This window comes from Lemur catta, chromosome 18 (genome assembly GCF_020740605.2).
Source record: "Lemur catta isolate mLemCat1 chromosome 18, mLemCat1.pri, whole genome shotgun sequence".
Taxonomy (NCBI): Eukaryota; Metazoa; Chordata; class Mammalia; order Primates; family Lemuridae; genus Lemur; species Lemur catta.
The window spans coordinates 10,677,766-10,685,109 of NC_059145.1; the positions used below are offsets into that span (position 1 = coordinate 10,677,766).

At 39.8% G+C, this 7,344-nt stretch overlaps 1 long non-coding RNA gene across 2 annotated transcripts; it reads right to left on the reverse strand.

Moving 5' to 3' along the window:
• Positions 1-2,524: 2,524 nt before the first annotated feature.
• On the reverse strand, positions 2,525-6,566 carry LOC123623023. 2 transcript variants are annotated; one of them, XR_006729735.1, is made up of 4 exons: positions 5,504-6,566; positions 4,755-4,822; positions 4,527-4,648; positions 2,525-2,589 (listed from the first exon to the last, which is right to left on the reverse strand). It is a non-coding gene; the product is annotated as an uncharacterized LOC123623023 (long non-coding RNA). The 2 variants fall into 2 exon arrangements; XR_006729734.1 differs by having other exon boundaries at positions 4,755-6,566.
• Between the last annotated feature and the right edge of the window lie 778 nt (positions 6,567-7,344).

Genomic DNA, 7,344 nt, shown 5'->3' on the forward strand with positions numbered 1-7,344 from the left:
TATAAATAGCCATGTGTAGCTGGTGGCTGTTGTATGGACTGGCAGCTCTAGCTTGGTGGGTGACAGTCACAAGAAGAGGTGTAACAACAAATTATTTAGCACTATATTGTATGCCAAACACTATGTTAAGTGTTTCTTATGTAGTAACTCATTTAATAACAACCCCATGGTGTACTTACTAGTATTATAACCATTTTGCAGATGAGAAAACTAACAGAGAATAAGCAACATGCCTACATCACAATCTGGAACATGACAAAGTTGGATTTAGCATCCAGATGTATAGGCTTCAGCCTCTTTAGTCTTAACCTGGGCACTAGACTGCCTCTCCATAAGATCATGGCTAATTTATTAACAGTAACAGTTATTGAAAAATAACCTGATCACTTTTTACTACCTGATTGGGCAGAAAAGCATGTAAAGAATAAACGAAGATTGATTGATTGATTTTTTGAGATAGGGTCTCGCTTTGCCACCCAGGCTGGAATGCAGTGGTGCCATCGTAGCTCACTGCAGCCTTCACCTCCTGAGCTCAAACGATCCTCCTGCCTCAGCCTCCTGAGTAACTGAGACTACAGGCACATGTATTCATGCCTGGCCATTTTTTTTGTTTTTGTAGAAACAGGGTTGGGTTATGTTGGCCAGGCTGGCCTTGAACTCTTGGGCTCAAGTGATCTCCCTGCCTCGGCCTCCCAGAGTCTCAAAGTGCTGGGATTACAGGCATGAGCCACCTCACAACCCGCCAAAATTTTACAATGGCAAATCTTTCTGAGGACTTCTGGGTTAAATAAATGCAAAGTCATTCTACTGAGTACCTTGAAATGACTGGATAAGATGTATCAACTTGCTTTGCCTACAAAAGACCACGACCTGTGGTCCACTGAGTGCAGAAAAAAAGAAATACTGACCCAGCTTCTTATTGGGTGTTGTCATGGAGATTCAGCTTTAAACAAAGATGGTGCTATGTTTTTCTGCTCCAGTAATAGAGCTCAGCAATTAGCTGTAGCTTTATTTAGTCTGTAACACCAGTGTACAGAGTCTCTAGAGAGAAGACCTTGAAATAGCTGCTCACAATGCCAGCAGACAGCTAGAGATGGCTTCCTGGGGAAGTGCTACATGCCACTTGTGCGATAAACCCAAATAACTTTTCAAAAATCAGTCATTGTAACCTCCTGGAAAACACTTTCCTATGTGAGTGATCATCACCACGTCAGTGCTATATTGTATGTGTTAATTATCAAGCAGAATTTTTTTTAAAAAAGTTTCCCAAACCTGGATGTGCACCAGAATCACTAGGGAAGCTTGTTAAATGGAGGTGTAGGTGTAGACCTTTTGATGAACACTAGGTTAGAGGAATAAATGATTTAAATTAGACTAAAGTATAAAATGAAATGTATTTCCGAAGATTTCTTCTTGGCAAATTTCCTGCCATACGTAGCATTTTTAAAATTGGTCCTTGGTATTTCCTTAAATATCTGAGTTCTGACAGGTAGTAACAATTTAATACAGACATCACCATGATGGTGAACATGTTAAATGTATTTATGCCTAGAGGCAGGAGATAATGTGTTGTGTTATGAAATTAAGTGAAAGCTAAGTGTGTTTAAATGTGGTTTCTCAGGTAGCTCATTTGCTAGTGCAGTGAAATTTTGGCTTTAAGGCTCTATTGTTCCAAAAATAATCAATACTAAATAGGTTGAAGACAAGACAGGAGGGGTATTGACATTTCAATCTGGAAATCCTGCAGGTTTTTTAAAGACAAAAATCAGATGCAGATGGATTGCTTGACACTCTCAAACTTTATTGTGTGTGGTACAGGAAGAGAATGGGTACAAGAGATCAAATAGAAGAGGATCAGATGGGAATCTCCCAAATTCTTTCCTAGAGGAAACAGAAAGAAAATCCAGTCAACTTAAGGCGACATAATAACACTGATGGTTAACATTTGAGTGACAAACTCCGCTCTAAGTGCTTTACCTTCATTTCATTCTCACAACTGCCATATGGGGTTATATTTTATAGATGAGAAAACTGAGGCAGAAAGAGATAATGTTTTCAAAAGAGTTAGCATTTTCCTGCTTGGCAGAAAGGATAAAATTTCACATGCTGATCTCTTATTTCATTTTCTTTTCCCATAAACAGAATGGGTCAGGAACCCACATTAACACCACCCTTCCTGCTGACTTGGCCCAGAACAGACTGAGAATCCAGTACCCAGGAAGAGACTGGATTTCTCGGGTGTTATGACACAGTAGATGTCAATAGATCACAGTAGGGGTCTCTCCCTGATTTGGTGGCACAATGTCTTTCCTAAAGGAAGCTCCTAGGTAAGATTCTAAAGAGCCCTGGCATCTTTGTGTCATTTCTCCAATTATTTTGGAATATTAGGAAGACTTTGCAGATATGTGATGAGGACTGCCCTGACGAAGCTCATACAGACTGGATAAAGTCTCTCTCATTCGTTAAACTCTTTTGTGGTCTGGGGAGCCAAGCCTCAGGATACTTAGGAGGGTGCAGAAAGATACTTGCCTGGGACAATCGCTTGACTACGTGCCAGCGCAGATGGTCAGTTGCAGTTGTACTTTTCACCTGAATAAAAACAACAGCTTGAGTCTCAGTCTGCACTTTGGCAAACCACAAGAAATTAAATGCAAATGAAATTTGCAAACATGACAAAAGTGGGGGAAAGAGGAATTAAGTCCCTAGAACAAGAATCTGGCATTTTTAATGCTAACCCTAGGAGGGCAGCTTAATCAAATTTTCAGCTAACACTGACGGTAATGACCCTGGTGGTCAGTTTCTTTGGTGATGAAGCTGTGGTGGGAAAGAGCTTTGCACATTCAGTGCCAGGGAACTGCTGCTTTTTATGCCAGCGTAGCCTCTTCTGAGCGTAATGGCCGTTGCTTATGTTCCCACGCCAAACTCAGTCACCTTAGCAGAGGTGGAGTCTGCTTATAACCAGCAGTATATGAAAACTCGTGATCTTAACTCTGAGCAGGCTGCACTCAGTTCAGAATGACAAGTACATACCACGTATACTTGTCCACGGATTCGATTTCAGTCAATTGCTGAGAATTAAACACCATGCTCTTTGAAATGGGAACTATATATAGTCTTTAATTCTTCAGACCGGCAAAAGAATCGAAGAGGAAGTAAAATTACACTAAGTGGTCTTATCATTTGCAATACCATAAAGAAAAAAAGGAGGGTACGTATCATTCCACAATGACCCCGAAGTCAGATTATGTTTCCCCCCCTGGAAATGCTGGAGGGCCTATCTAATCGTTAGGAAGTTAAGGCCTTCTAGAATCAACTGAGGAGAGCAACAAGTGCAGATTAGATACATGATGTAGACAAACTTTTTGTCCTTATTCCGTTCCATTTCAGAGAAGCTCGTTAGAGAGGCCCTGGCCACAAGGCCAAGTAACAAGCGTGTCCTATGCCACTCATTGGTGTGCATCACTGGGAAGTGACTTCACACTCCAAGCCTCTGTTTCCTCATCTGTAAAGTGGGGCAGTAAGACCTGCCTCAGTGGGTGGTGGAGTACTTAGTAAACTGCAGCAATAGAGATACTGGGTGCAATTATTACCATCATCATAATTTATATTATAATTGCTGCAAAGGACCCTGATGGGCCCTTTGAAGATTTAGATGAATGAGCCTGGCCCCCCAGGGCAGGTCCATATTTGATACTTTGAAGGTTGGTATGTATTACGCATGTATCAAGGAAGATCTCAGAGAGTTTTTGTTAATTGATTTTGTGGTAGTATCCTGGCCTCAGAAAGAAACCAAATGTGTTTTCACAAGCCAAGATTAAGGGATTCTGTTCCACTCAGTGATTATTCTATCTTTCGAGACATACCCCATAACTATTATTTGTACTTAAAATGCTCTTCAGCTTGCCAGCCGGCCTGGAGTTGCCTGTCAAAGTTAATCACGTGGAGTGGTTCATATGGCAGGTGGTGTGAGCCCACCTGTCCCACAGCAGCCTTGCTGAGTGACTGACAGCTTTCTCTGTCAACTGCACCAAGGCAAAAGACTATCCATGACCCATCAAAAGACCACAGTGACCCATCTCGAAAATGCAACTTATTATACCTAGAGAAAAGTCTGCCTGACTTCACTGGCATTCTAGATATCATGCCTTCTAACCCTGATAGTTTATAATGGACAAAAAAATGTAACCGCAACAAAAAGGAGAAGGAAAAGCCAATTAACAAAAAGAGAGATGAGCAGAGACCAACAAGGTTACCTTATGCATGGACCTTACAAAGGAGGGCTTTCATCTACAGAATTCTATGCCATAGCCGTGGCATCCCATCAAGATAAGCTTGTTTCCATCTTCCACAAGAGGAAACTGAGGATTGGAGAGGATAGGACATGCAGATCCATAAGGTGCTAAAGCTATGCTACCCCAATATCAGAGCCGAGGGAGGAATGAATCCCAGGCCAGTTTTCCTTGTTCTTGGCCAGAGAAAAGGATTGCACATGCAAAGTCAGAACTAATACATGGACCAACACTCACAGGAAATATGGTTACTGATTCATGTCATATTCTTCTAAGTGTTTGGGTCAGCTCAGGCAGAACGAGCATTGGAGATGTCTCCTCAGTCCTCCTTGGGCAAGCTGAGGTCCACAGAGGTTACTCTGAAAGAGGGCAGAGATATAAAGGGAATTCAAAACTAATCTTCAACTTGAAAAGAAAGAAATAATGAGAATAGGCATGTAGATCATAAAGAGAAATGATGATTACCTTTGATTCCTAGAGAAAGTTAATTTACAATGTATCCAAGTTCCATTGTACAGCCAAAAAAAAAAAATCTGCAAAGTTGAGATACATCTTTAGCAGGCAGAAACAAGAGTCACCATCGCTTGAATATTGAGAAGATGCTCATTCACAATGATTAGGGGGAAGAAAGGTTTCAGAGATTAACTGACTTTGGTTCAGGACACACAGTTTTTTTTTTTTTTTTTTAAAATACATACAAATGATACTTGGGGGCCTAAAAGACAAAATCTGTCCTTAATGGCAGTCTCTGAGAAAATGCACTCAATAATTAGAAAATCACCAATTTCATTGTTTATGTTTGTGTTTTTACCAAATTAGAACTATTTAAAACAAGTGCTTAGGATCCATTTCCAAGGAAAACTTTCAAGTTTCTGTGCCCTTCGAAAGAAAAATAAATGGTATAGATATTTGTAGTCCATGAAAGAAAAGAAATAGGCATAAACTTTGGGTTTATATGTGGGTTTAGTGCATCCAAAAAGATGTTGATTACACAAGTCCAGACGTTGATGTCAGTTTTAGGAGCTACACATAAAAACTATAACAAATTTTTAAAACCTGTGACATCAGGGTAAAAAACTACCTTTTCAGGATAGTCTTTGTCACCTTAGAAGCTGTATCTGAAAGCGTGTAACTCTACCTCCTGAGGTTGGACACGTGATATTTTCTTATTATTCATAAATAATTATTCACTTATAAATATTTACTGTACCTACCAGGTTCTAGGGAAGACTAGGAGTCTTTGGTATGTAAGGTATAATGCTCTCCACATTCCACACGTTTTCTGAGAGCCTAGTGTTTTCCAGCCCTTGTTCTAAAGGCACAAAGATAAAGGAGACTCAGCCCCTCCAACCTCAGGCTGCTTCCTGCATTTCATCTCCTGAAATTGTCCCGCAAACCCAGTGCACCAGCCTCGCAGCACTGCAGTCTAGTCCCGAACATACCACCTTCCCCCGCGCTCCAGGTGCTTTGTGCATACTTCTCCCTACCTCGAGTGCCTTTTCTTGTATGGCTGCCTGGAGTCCTTCATCTTTTAAGACCAGCTCAAACATGCCCTCCTGGGTGATACTCTCCAAATACAGCCTGGGAGCACTTGGTACACACCTCTGTAAAGAGCTACTCTCACCCTGAATCCGCACTGCTCACCTTGGCATCTTCCATCGGATCTGTGCTCCCTGAAGGTATCGTCCACGGTTGTCCCCCATTTCTAATCAGTTCAGGGCTGACCCAGAGGAGAGGTGCTCGGCAAACATTTCTTTGATTGACCCAACTTAAGAATACTCTTACAGTTCATAAATCTTGACCAGATCCGGCAGTACAATACTTAAATGTAAAACTTGATACAGTTTCCATGACTTTGAGGCATGATGTGTAAGTTTCTTTTATGCAAAGAACTAGTAGAAATATTAGCCATGTGAGCTTTCATCCCATTCTGTAAGTTGAACTCAAGTTGCAGAACAAAGATGGCAAATATTAATTGGTTTTTGAAGTTATGCTGAGATATCAAACCTTGATGAGAGAAATGATGGTGCTTCAACAGCTCTTGAGCAGAGAGAAATATGCCAAAAAGATTTATAGCTACATTCATTCCAAGGTGGTTCAATGTCAAAGGTCAGATAACAAATATTCTTTGCTATGCTATATTTATAGAGTGTTTCAAAGTGGATTTTAAGTGGAGGTGGTCTGCAGTTAGAGCACACATATCACATGGAATTTTAAAGAGGGAGAGTCTGAACATGATACAAAAACTTGCATTGCACAGTTCTAAAAAGCTTAACATTTCCAAATAATCTCATTATAGTAATTACAAGAAACAAGAAATTATTAATTTTTAAGTACCATTTAATAAATTAGTGAGATGTCAATAATATTATGTGTACCTGTTCATGAGAACAGAACCTTGTACAAACATGACCCAGGGCTTTTATATGTTCATACTTGCAAGGCTTTTACTTGTTTTTAATCAGAACACCAGCTTATGGTATGAAAATTGACGTTCTAACAAAATGTGTTTCCTGACCTAGTGATGATGCAAACATGCTTTCTTTTTCTTTTTTCTTAATTGCATTTTTAAATAAATGTTCATTAGATTGATAACACTTCGAAGAATCTTAAAATTTATAAACATTCAGATAAAAGATGCAGGAATTATTGATTCTGCTGATATCTGGCCTACGGTGTTTTTCACAGGAGAATGCTTTTAAACACAGGTATTATATGGAACATATTTTCAAACCAGGTTAGGTTTTGTTCTGTCTGAATCTGAACCTGCTTCCTTCAACTCCCTACAAGCAAATATTGATTTGTCGTATATATTGTACCTTTGTTGGAACATGGTGGCTGAAATTGAGGTTTTCATAGCATGGTAGTACAAAAGTTTACTCTTGAATTTATAGTTTTCTCTTTACTGTTATTTCTCGCTAAGCAATCACATAGAAATGGATTTGAACAAACAACATTAAGCAACTACTTTCACAGATCTCCCAAATTTACCAATCTCACTGCAGACCTGCACCACGTGAATCACATGTTCTTTGAATTAACACAATTTAAACCA